Source organism: Mustela lutreola, chromosome 1 (assembly GCF_030435805.1).
Source record: "Mustela lutreola isolate mMusLut2 chromosome 1, mMusLut2.pri, whole genome shotgun sequence".
In the NCBI taxonomy this organism is placed as follows: Eukaryota; Metazoa; Chordata; class Mammalia; order Carnivora; family Mustelidae; genus Mustela; species Mustela lutreola.
In genome coordinates this window covers 181,872,156-181,885,277 of record NC_081290.1, presented here as the reverse complement: position 1 = coordinate 181,885,277, position 13,122 = coordinate 181,872,156, and positions in this window count along the sequence as shown.

Here is a 13,122-nt window from a genome sequence, read left to right as displayed (position 1 = left end):
CATGAGGGAAGATGCTGGAGCCTGCTGTGTTTTTAGAAGGAGATTCAGTTAACCTATGACTTTCATTACTGCCTTGATATAAAAACTCGGCAAAGCATATGTGCCCTTCCCACACATTCAGGAATGTGGTCTTGCTGCCAGAGGCTCAAAACACTCGTTAGTGTTAAAAACGGGACCTGTGTTTTCTAATTTGGTTATACTCCTCTTTGCCCTGCTTTAGATTGACGAGTCTTCTCTCAGAAGTGTGAGAAGGCCCTCGGTGCCTGCCCGTGCTCCTTCACAGATCAGCCTGTTCTGCGTCCCACAGCCCACTTCCACAACAGAAGACCCTTCCCATAAGTGATGCTAGCCTTGTGTCTCCAAGGGTAGATGGGCATTTCTCATCTCAAACTGGAGATGGAAAAGGACCATTCTCCATGCTTATTTCTTCTGGGGGTCATGGAGACTAAGCTACTTCTCAAGATGGTCTCAACCATACAGAAATTTGAGAAGTTTGGGGGTACAAAATCCTAACCAAATCCATATCCAGTCAATGACGTTTAGAGAGGCAAAGGTTCACGTCAAGGAACGTAGAGGATGTGGCATCACAGTATCACAACATGGTGACTGTCCAGACTACTTGAGTAGGTCTACAGTTCCAAGTAAAAAAAAAGCCCACTCATACTAGTTTAAGAAGAATATGGGTTCCCCGAAGGCATGACAGAGAACGACAGGAACTCTAGAGACCTGTATACCCTCTTCCTTCCACACCTCCTTCATAGACTCCATTCTCTTAGGTTGGCTGTCCTTAGAACCCACAGCAAAAATCACCACCAGACTTTTATCTTCCAAGCCTCATAACCAGAAAAGAGAGTTCTTGCCTTTCTGAAGGCACGTCTGTGGGTCAGGATGGCTGCTGGTCTTCAAAGAACAGTGACTATCACACATGGCCTATTTTTCTCATGATTTCCTTAATGCACATGTAACATGAGTATGTGATATACATATACACAGATATGTATAAATGATTAAATTACAACAATTTAACAGGAGGAGAGACTTTAGTCTCACTTGCTGCCCATGAGGAGCTGGGGACAATTTTGATGGTGAGACATAGAATTCCCTGTGTTTACAATGTCCTACTGACAGAGGAATGACAGAACCATGCTCAAGTCCCATCTGAGGGTTGCCCATACAGGTTTCATATGTGTATTTCAGAATTTAAATTAACCATTTGAAGAAAACAGATCATGCTATACAACCAAAAAAGCACATTCTAGTGTTTTCCAACCACAGTACTTGCCCGGGAGCTGCAGGACAGTAATAATAACAAGGTGTGTGTGTGCTTGGAGCCAGGTACAACTGGTCCAAACTTTCCTTCTTCCACTCACTAGCCATATGGCTTTGAACAAGTTATTAACCTCCCTGGGACATTTTCCACATCTGAACATGGAGATAATAAAATCTTTTGTTGGGGTTTAAAGTGACTAAAAATCCTAGATCTTGTGAATGTCCAAGAGGCTGTGGGCTGCTGTGTAGACACTAACTCAGCTGGCGGCAAGAAGAAACATAGCTGTCAGCTATGAAGTCCACAGAGTCCAAAGGGAAAGTCAGACAGAAGTTACAGCTCAGGGTTCTGAGACCACTTTGTGCAAACTGTAAGTACATAAACATAATAAAATGGAAAATCCCAGATCAATAGATGTCTAGTTACACCACAAGTTAGTCAGAACACTCTTCTCCCATGGAGAGAAACCAGTGATAGAAGAAAGGACTTACCTTATTTTCTGACAATTCTGAGAGGTGTAAAGTTCTTATTTTTATGGGCTGAGGCATAAAAGCAGGAACAGCTACATACCAGTGTGCCCTACATCTGGCTTTCAGAGTTGGAATGAGGATTAGATTATATAATCAAGTGTATTTTATAAAAATCCATGCACTCTTATCAGGCAGAAACCCTGAAAAGCATCTTACCTGTAGTAAACACAAAATGACACATCATTGTCTTTGGGTTCCCTCGTCATCTGACTCACTTTCATCTAGTGACGATTCACCTGCCTTCCTCATAGCCTCGCTTCACCTTGAAATGTGAGCGGGGGGGGGGGGGGGGGAGGTGGTGAGAAGAATGGAAAGGCTGCAGGCTGGCTTCTTTCCAGTTCATTCCTTAATCCTCTGTGTGGATGTTCATGGTTGTGAAGGGGGGAAAAGGCAGTGAAGGCCATTGCGACACCTCAGTCTTAAATCTTACATTAAAAAAGCTTTCAGAAGGAAAGAAAGAAAGACTTGAATAAAATCCCTTGCCAAGAAGAGTTGCACTGAAGCTTGACAATGGGACTGAGGGTTAGTAATATATTTGGGTTACAGCAAGAGTCCTGGGATACAAATGTGTTCATTTTATCTTCCGGTGTCTTACGGTCAGATAAATGAATGATTCAGGGCATATATTTGCAAATTCTCATAGAGAAAAAAAAAAAGTCATATCCTAAAGCACACTCAGATCAGGGTTATTCAACTAACTCCATTTCTTCCCCAAAGGGAGAATGACCAAACACTTCAGTGTTAAAGTGAAATTCAAATGAGAGCAATAGACTTGAAGAACAAAGTGAAATTGCATTTCTGAATAACACAATTAAAACAAAAACACTTCAGATGAGCTAGTACCCCAAATCCAAGCCGATTTCAGAATTAATCAACATGAGATAATACGGGGAGCTTCAGTTGAGCACATCCAAAACTAATAGGATTTGAAATGTAAATACCAGGGATTTTTGTATATTGCTTGATTTGTTTGTTTTTCAGTGGGAACAAAAAGTACAGCTTCTGACTTATTTAATATTCCTAAAATACTTGTTTGGTGCCTACCATAACCCAGATACTACGTAAGTACTGAGGCCATTGTGCCTTGCCTATCTCTTTGTGGCTAGAGAAGGGATAGCAATCTGCAGGATTTTGAAGAACCACAGGCATAAAGGGACCAGTTTATACTTGCAGGTCCCACACATTCCCCTAAGAGAGGGCATCACCCAGAAAATGTAGGTAGTAACCATCAGAACAATAACAAAGGGAACAACAATGAACAGTACAGGGAAAGACATTGCATCCAAGAGCCCTAGACAATAGGACTGGGGAACCTATGGCCTCTGGACTTGCTTTTCACCTCAGATTAATTTTAATTCTAATGTAAAACAAGTGCAGATTTGTAACATGTAAATAAAGGGAAAAAATATGTGGGGGAATATTATTTAGCTTTTAAAAAGGATATTCTGCCATTTGCAACAGATGGATGAACCTAGAGGACATGCCAAGCAGAAAAAGTTACCCACAGAAGGATACATACTGCATAATTCCATTTACAGGGGTTTTCTAAAACAGTCAAACTCCTAGAAGCAGAAAATAGAATGGTGTTTGCCAGGGACTGAGGGAAGGTGGAAGTAAGCCATTGTTCAGTGAGCACTAAAGTTTCAGTTATTCAAGAAGAATAAATTCTAAAGAATTATTGTGGAATGACTTCTATCTACTGTTAACAGTATGGTATTGTGTTTTTTAAAAAATCTTAAGACAAGAGATCTCAGGTTAAGCATTTTTTGTTATACACACACACACACACATAAGAACACAAGGGAAATTCTTAGAGGTGATGGATCTGTTCAGGACCCTGATTGTGGTGATGGTATCGTGGTATAATGCATGTGTAAGAACTCGTCAAGATGTGAATATTCAATATCTGCAAATTTTTGTGTATCGGCTCTACCTCGGCAAATCTAAAACCCAAGTTGGGGAGGGGAGAGATTACTGTTGCCCAGAAGAAATGATGATTGCCAAATGGTGAAGGGTTCACTGGAATACTGAAGGGTGTTTAGAGGCGGTGTTCACCTGTCCTTAATGCTCTCAGGCCAGGTGAGGAAGGTCTGTTGGAGGGCAGGATCCATGCAGTTGTCTCCCCTCCATAGGTTTCTGGATTTCTACTTCCCTTTACTGTGTCACTTTCTTTTTCTTCTTTCATTTTCTATAGTACAGAATTGAAAAATGAGCTTTGCATTTCTTGAATAGTGAAGTTTCTTGAATATCATGTATTTCATGTTCCTTGAGTTGTTTTGAAATTTCTTCAAGAAGGTAAGTGAAGTTGTTTAAATTTCTCTGTGATTAAAAAACAAGAGCAAAGAAACAGAGTTGTCACCTGCCTAGCATCTGGCTGACTGCATGTGTGCACACGTGTGTGTGTGTGTGTGTGTGTGTGTGTGAGAGAGAGAGAGAGAGAGATAGAGAGAGATGGAGGAAGGATAATGATTAAAGTTAGAGTAAAGGCCTTCAGCAGAAAATACATTCCTCATTTCTGTTACAGAAAGCCCGTTTCCATCTTTCCCACTCATTCTAGCTCCAAGTAAATAGAAAAGTGAAGAAAGCAGGTTACAGTTACAGTCCTGCAGACTGTGGTATCTTATTGATAGGTTACGTTAACTTACTTTCTAAAAGTTGGTTCTCATGTTTTGTTTGCTTTTTTTCTCCAGAAAGAGAAAAAAAAAATCCTTCTGTCAGCTTTATTAGCTACCTAGGAATTAACAGGTTTTCTGAAATATTTATTAAAAAATTAATTAGTGAATATTGTATATTTATAGAAGATATGACTGGATTCTTACAAGTTCACTTGCTCTCTCTTTCAATGTTTAAAAATAAACACAAGGCTGGCTGGAAGAGTGTGGACACAGATTATCAGTAAGAGCATTTTTTTTTTTTTCTCCAGCTATTGGAAATACTTATTATAAAGCCTCAGTGAAATAGAACTTGGGCTGCATTTTAATTAGACTTCAATGTTTTCTTTCTGAGGGTGGCATCTGGAGAACAATCTGGCTTCATTTCCCACAATATTTCAAAATACACCTCAGAGTCATTAGAAAGCACAGCGAAGTTACCCGCATCCAAAGTTGCCTGTGGTCATCAAATGGGAGAGAGCTATTTTTAGTAAACTCATCCATAGCAACTATCAAGGTGAGGTTCTAGCTACACGGCATGAATAAAGCTTTTCTGGCCTATCTTCACAAAACCTTCAATGGTGATTGATACAACTGTCTGTCAGAATCCTGCCTTCAGTTGCAGGCAGAATGTACCAGATCATGGGGGCCAGGACAAGGGGCTGATCCCCCCACATGCATGCCACTTCCATATCTGCAAGTGTTTAAGGCCTTCCCATTGCTGTTAGGATAGAGAATAAGCTTGCTAACTGGGTGATCAGGGTCCTAACAACCTCTTTGCTCGCTGCTCATTCTCTCAAGATTTTGTTCAACTCCTCAGAGGTCATCTCTTTCTCTAATTTACTGGTCTTCAATTGCCCTAATTTTCTGCCTGTTAAAATGTCTTCTTACTCTTCCTCTTGCCTTTTTCCCATTGTCTGGCTTAACATTCTAGTGTTGGTTTAAAGGTCTCTACCTCCAGATGTCTCCTCCTATCTCCAACCTTCATGTCTGCTTCCTCCACCCAAATGCTTTCAGACCCCCGTCCCACAGCATTTCGCTGTTGTAATTGCTCATCCCTTTATCTGCATGGCCCACTGGGTGAGAAGCCCTGAGAAGATGCTGTCTTCAGTCTTGCACAGCTCGGTGTCCAAAGCACCCATCATAGGCACTCAATACATATTTTTTAAAATGAACAACTTTCCGATCATGTGAGGTGGTACCAGTATTAGGGAGTGAGGGGTGTGGGTGGTGGACAGTAGAATCATAAAGAAGAACTGAGCAGAGAGGTAGGGCCCAGCACCTAGTCTAAGTCAGATAGATATCTAAGTAGCACGAGGTAAGGGCTTCAGGTGGGTGTCCCTGAGCTGAGCCAAGTCTGCATGCAGGGATCTGGCTTTGAGTTTCAAGTACCTAAGTATGAAAATTAGCATTTGGAACCATTCTTGTCTTTAGGGAAACTTTCCAATCCAAGGGAGAAGTCCAGTCCCACCCAAAGGAACTTACAGGGCTCAAGATACTCAGGTGGAGACCCAATTACTTGAATCGTATATAATATAAATGTTTTGGCATCAAGAACAGGTGAGAACACATCCAATGGAGCTTGAAGTACAAGTTCAGAGTGGGGCCAGAACATGTGGAAGATGTAGACTATAGTTCCCAAGACTTGGGAAAATAATGGGTTCTAGAGCCTGAAGAAAAGCTGGGCCTGTGGAGGCTGAAGACCTCCTGATATGTTGATCCAAGAGCGGTGAGGACAGGACCAAGGAAGTCATTATGCCCACCAGGCAATCCAGTCATTAGGAAGGCCCAATTTATCTAACAGGGCTGCATCTAGTGGACACTTTGCATAGATAATCACTGGACAAGCCTCTTGGAAGCTGGGGAGGGAGGCAACGCCAGGGCACATCTTCAGGGCACATGTTCCCTCAGAGGGTTTTCTAACTTAACCCCAGGACCAAGTTGATTGCAGAGAACCTGTGTCCTTCTCATCCCTGCATGTTGGTGCCTTTGCAAACACCGTTCTGTAATGCACATCCCACGTCTGATTTGGTCTGAGCCATCACACCATTCGGGGAGCTACGCCACAGTCTAAGGATTTCACTGGAGCAGAATTGTTTGTGATGTTTTTCTAGATGCTGTTCTGCCAACAACCGTTTCTATCAAGTTTCCATGTCATAGCTTCTGTTACAAAAGCCAAAAAGGAGTCAACTTAAGTCAGACGGACTAGAGAAAAATCTCAGCCTTAAGACACAATCGGTTCCACAACCAAAAATACTGTCAGACATTTCAAAGAATTAGGAAATTCATCGTAATAACCTTACAGAGAGTTGTGTCCAGGAAACGATGTTAACTCCTAACCCTAGAGTTAAGACCTAGAACTGGATCCGACTCAAACTTCCCAAATTTCTTCTTAAGGTTGACATACCTTCCTTTAAAGATCAAGAAAGGGAGCGCCCTGAACAGTGATGAAACCCAGTACATTCTGAGAGACCAGGCTCGTAAAAGAGTTACTTGATTTAAGATTTCCCAAAAAATGTCCTGCTAGATATTCCACAGCCAGAATGTTAAACCGCAGCTTCTGCGTGTTGAACACTGATGTTCTGCGTCTTCACTAGCAGCTGTGAAAAGAGGCAGATTTTTTTTTTTTTTTTTAAAGGAAGCTGGAAAAGGGTACAGAGAGAAAGGGGTCAGTGAAATTTTTTGTTTTGTTTTGTTTGCTGGCAAGGTTCATCATTTGAGGTCGCTCAAATAGCTCCTTATTTTAATAAACCCTGTGCTTTTTCAAAGTATGGTGTGCATTTTATTCACTCCTTATCTCATGGGTTGCCCAGAGAGAAGGTATCCAATAAGTGTTTTCTGAGCTATCGAATATATGAATGAATGAATGTGTAAATGATAATTTCCTTGGAAGCGCTGTGTTGGAAAGCTAGTCTTCCTTTCCCAAACCCTCCTAAACCAGACAGAGAAGATAGATCAGCCTAGCCAGCATGCCAAAAGCAATGCTACTGAAGACACAGGTCCACCCAGAGCTGGGTGAGTCTGAGGTTAGGTAGAGAGGCTCAGAGACCCTGACGGGTGAGTGTTCTCCGTGACACCTTCCCCAATGTCCTCACTCTTCTTTTGACACCCTCCTGCACTTATTCCAGCAGTTGAAGTGGGCAGGGGTGACAACAGAGAACTGTACCACTGGCTGGCACCGAGCCTGTTCCTTATGCCCAGCACACTGCTTTCTCTATTATCTCCTGCAATCCTCAAGCAATGAAAAGAATCAGGTCTCTGTGCTCTCCCCGTGGGGCAGCCAGAGGAAGCGGAGAACAGAGAGGCCTGGTGACAAGCCCAGGGCAGATTCCAGGTCTAGAGTCTCCACCCCTAGCCCCAGAGAAATGGGGCTGTTTTCCCCGGTTGTCTCACCTCAGAATCCTGACCTCCTCAGTTCATTGCCAGAGGGAAGAGAAATATTTCCTGAATAGATAGCACTTGAGAAAACTAATTCCAATTGTTCCCCTGCATCCTCCTGCTGATCTAAAGCAGGCAAGGTCAAGTGCCTGGGGCTGATGTCGGGCTAAGGAGAACCTGGTGGTGGTGATCTCAAAGCATTTCCAAGGCAGCCGGCACAGAATGAACGGGCTCCTCCTGGGGCAGGAGAGCCGAGCTCCGGGCAGGCCGAATCCGGGGTCTCTGCTCTCCCTCCTTCCTCCTCGTGGACGTGGACGGGCGCGAACCTCTTGCAGGCAGCCATTTCCTCCCCAGTGTCCCCCCACTTGTCACGAGGTCTCCATCCGCCGGGTCCTAATGAGCAATTTGCTCTAATCCATGAATAGCAATTGGAATTTAATTCATTTCAGTGGCATTTTGAGAAGGGAGATGCTTAAATAAGCTATTTGGTGTCCTCCGCGTTACCACTGAAGGTTAATCGCTACCCAATATGCACACTTGAGCTCCAAACTATGTTCTTGAGAAAATGGAATAATTAAACCACAAGTGGCAATTACTTGTATTTTAGGAGGCTTCTTCTTGTAGCAACGTTACTAAGTAATATCTTTTCTAAGTTGGCACCCAGCTCTCAAATTTCCATTTCTAAATGTGTGTGCTATCTATTAATTTCTGATTATTTCAGCCACGGTTGAAAACGGAATGAGGTCATCATCTGACTGAAATCTGAAGTTGGCATTTTGTACTACGGCTTATTCTCCCCATAAACCTCTTTGCTTCGGAAATTTGCATTCGCCTGAATATATTCTAAACATACAAACACTGCCTTATTAGAAATATTTCTGAATTTATCTTAGAAACGTGGCTCTGGTATATCCATGCAGAGTGAGTGTTTCATAGCCACTTAAAATTTGATTTAAGGAATATTTATTGACATGGGAAGATGTTCAGAATACAATATAGATGGGAAAACACATCGAACTTGACGTAGAGTGTGAACATTAGTTTTTTAAAAAGATTTATTTATTTATTTATTTATTTGAGAGCAAGAGGGAGAAGCAGGCTCCCCGCTGAGCAGAGAGCCTGATGCGGGGCTCAATCCCAGGATCCTGAGACCATGACCTGAGCTAAGGCAGAGGCTTAGCCCACTGAGCCACCCATGTGCCCCAAGTGCGAGCATCATTTAAAAAATATAATTCTCTATGTGCACAGAGATACACATAGAAAAAATACTTACAAAGAAATATGCCAGATATCTCTAGACGGTAAATTTTGGGTGGTTTTAGTTTCCTTTTTTAACTAAACAGTGTTTTCTAATGTTTATAACAGATACATATCACTTTCATGTTTTATTATGTTTATTAGTATTTTACAGACTATAAATAAAGTATCTTCCTCAAAATGCGAACTCAGAGAAAGCTAAAATACTCCTTAAAGATCTTACCGTTTCAACCCCCTTCCCATAGATTGACATTGTTACTCCTTTTCAATAATGGCAGGGTTTCTCAAGTGCTACACTGTGGGCGTTTGAGCAGGATAACTTTTGGGGAGTGGGGCTGTGCTGCTCTGTGTACTATGGGGTACTACGTAGCCTCCTGGGTATCTAGTCTCTAGATTTCTACAGCATCTACTCCGTTATGACAACCGAAAAGGTCTCCACACTTCGCGAAACGTCCTCTGGGGATCAAAATCACCCACTCCCCAGTTGAGAACCCTGGTTTATAGCTTCCTAGGCGAATTTTGTCTACATTAGACATGTGTACTCAAATAGAAATGTATCATTTAAGAAATGGCATTTTTCTGAACATAACTGTAACTTGCTTTTCTAAAAATTCAATGTTATGTCTTAGCGGCCTTTATAAGTCAGTACACACAGATCTCATGTATTATGTTAACGATCAGAAAACAAAAGGATTGTAGTAGAACTTACAAAGAAGAAATGTATGCAATCCCAAACCAGACAAAGACCTTTAGGAAATTATCGCTCTACGTATGTATACAGTGCACAGGGGCCTTGGGACATGCTCTGCTCGCTGATGAATGGAACACGGCCCAAAAGCCAACTGTGACTGAGAACCAAATTAAAAGAAAAGAAGGAAGTTAGAGGATGGCCCATTTAGGCAGAATATGGAAACAACAACATCAGCAACAAAATATGACCTCGAATTCCAGGGGGGAAAGCAGTCTGTCCATCCCCAGAACAAAGCTAGTCAAGACCCCCCTCCCCTTGCCTTAACGTCTTCCCACCTGTTCCTATAATCCAACACCAGCCAATTCCTTTGTTCACTTCTCTCCAGCTCAATCTACCACTACTAATCTTTTTTTTTTCAATGAATACAGAGATTCTAGGACCCACATGAAGACAAGTTTCAACCTTTGACTTGACAATCAAAATTTTAAAACAGAATTTAGGTGAGTTCCTCTCCTCTAAAGCATACTTCAGTTAACCCCAGGAAACAGAGTGCTGGCAGGTCCAGAGGCTCTCAACCCTGGGAGGCTCTCCCTTGTCCTAATTCCAAACTTCCCTCCAAAGGTAAGGGCTATCCTGTCACTTTTGATAATGACATTTGTCGGAGGCAGGCCCCTGGCCAGGGCGGCCTCTGCCATTAAAAGATGGCGCCTGGCTAGTTGCCAGGTTAGGATTGTCTCATGAGACTAAGCGGAATGCCCAAAGAGGAAGTAAACAGCATTGGGTGCTAGCGAAGTTGTTCATTTAGGTGCACAGCCTGATTCGCTCACTCCTGTACCCTGCTCGCTGATTGGTCATGTAAGCGTATATAAGTGTTGTAGGCTTGCGGAAATAAAGAGAGAAGATGCATCCAAACCGGCTTCTTGTCGTCCTAGCAGGGCGAGGGTGATAGACATTCCTGCTTTTCTTTATGGTTTACCACCTACGTAAGCAATCCTCAATAATACAGCAGTGTCACCTATGTTTAAACCTTACTTAAATAGAAGCGTATTATGTGTTCTTTCTTGTCTTGCTTCTTTCACATACCGCTGTGTTTGCGAGAAGTCTCTGTAATGTTCACCACAGCTGTGACTTGGTAGTGTTCACTACTGGAGGTATAATGTCTGGTGGATGTACAAAATGTATTCATACATTTTACTTTTTCTGGGTATTTGGATTTTTCCCAACTTAATTATTACTGTTCTGCCATATGCATATTCCTGTCCATGAGTCCTGGGCATGGGTGCATAGGTTTCTTTTGGGGGCATGTACCCAGGAGAGGATGAACCATGTCGGAGGATCTGTATGTGACATGAACCTCCAGGAGCGCTGAAGAAAACTGCCCATTTCTCCACATCCTGCGTGTCCAAAGCCATTAAAATGTTGATGTGGCTTGGGGCACCTGGGTGGCTCAGTGGGTTAAGCCTCTGCCTTTGGCTCAGGTCATGATCTCAGGGTCCTGGGATCGAGCCCTGCATCAGGCTCTCTGCTCAGCAGGGAGCCTGCTTCCCCCTCTCTCTCTGCCTGCCTCTCTGCCTACTTGTGGTCTCTGTCTGTCAAATAAGTAAATAAAAGCTTTAAAAAAATGTTGATGTGGCTTAACTTTGAATATTATATAATGGCACAGAAACATCCATGAATGGTATAAAGGCCTCTGTTTTAGTTTGGGGTGCTGTGACAAAATACTGCAGGTGGTGGCTTATGAACAACAGAAATTTGTTTCTCACAGTTGTGGAGGATGAAAAGCCCAAGATCAAGGTACCGCAAATTCAGCAAATTCAGCGTCCGGTGAGAGCAGCTTCTTCATGCACCGCCCTCTGCTTACTGTGTCCTCCCAGAGTGGGAGGACCAGAGTCTCTTCCCTAAGGGCATTTATCCCATTCCTGGGAGCTCCACCCTCATGACCTAATCACTTCGCAAAGGCCCCATTTCCTAATAGTATCACATCAGGGTCTAGAATTTCAACATAAACTTTGAGGGTACACAAACATTTAGTGCAGAGCAGCCTTTGAACTTCATGAACACTACCAAAGTTATGTGGATGAGCTCCTCCTCCCTGGGTGATGGGAGACCCCTACCTCACACATTTTGCTATCTCCCCCTTGATACTAAGAAACTTGTGGGAGAAGGTGAGGATGGGCTACCAAGGCAGAGTCTGGAGAGTGCCAGGGTCCACGGCAGAGAATATTTCCAATGTCCAGTCACCAAATCCCAGAGGTTAGCTAAAAATTAGGTACAAAGTACTTAAATAAAATTAGGATCAACTTCAACTGATAAAAACAAAACCAGAAACCAAGTTATAAGCTCATAGATTGGGCCCCAATGGAACTCATCCAACTCCTTTCCTACCCACATCTGCTCCTTCAGCAGTGTTCCCCATCTCGGTAAATGACTTCACCATCCACCCTGTAGCCTAAATCATAGGAAGAATCTTTTTATGGAATTCTTCCCCTCCTTACCGCCCACACCCAATAGCTTTTTCTCAGATATGCCCACTTCTCTCCATCCCCATCTCCAATATCTCCCTACCTTAGTCTAGGGCATTCTCACTGCTTGCCTGGATACTCCTAAATGTTCTTCCTGCAAACACCGTATTTCAAGCTCCAAAGTCAGGCATCTGATCTGTTTTCATCTCTTCATCAACCTAGCACAGTGCCTGACTCATGGCATTATATTCGGTAAATGAATGAATGAATTCCTATTTCCCTCCAGAGTGATCTTCTTAAATGTTGATCTGATTGCATTGCTGTGAACTTTTAAAACTTTTCAGGGGTTCCTTACACCTCTGAAAATAAAATTCCAAGTTATTTAATGGAGCTTATGAAACCCTGAGTAATCTTCTCCTGTCTTAGTTCTCAAGCTTCATCTTTTACAAGTCCTCCTCCTGAACCCCATTCTGAAACTCAAAACTTCAACCGGAGCCTAGAACACTGTTTGCTATCTGTTGTCTCCGGGACTTTGGACATGCTATTTCCTTTCCCTGAAATATTTCCCCATGGGCTGTTTCCATCATAGCAGTCATGAGGATTTTTTACCAGTATTCTAGCACTTTCTCTATCCCAGCATGGCAGGGTTACATTTCTCTGCCCCCTTATAATTAGGTGTGGCCGTGTCTATCTATTTGGCTACTGGAATTTGCATAGAAGAATCTTGAACCATCCCTGGGCTGATGGTGAAGAGTCAGTATACAAGTCATTACATTTCCTTTGCTTCAGTCTTGGAGAACATGGAAGCAGATTTGGAGTCTCTCTTCAATTGGTTTTTGAGTTTAACCCACAATAAATAAGTACAATGAGAGGGAAAGCAATCTTT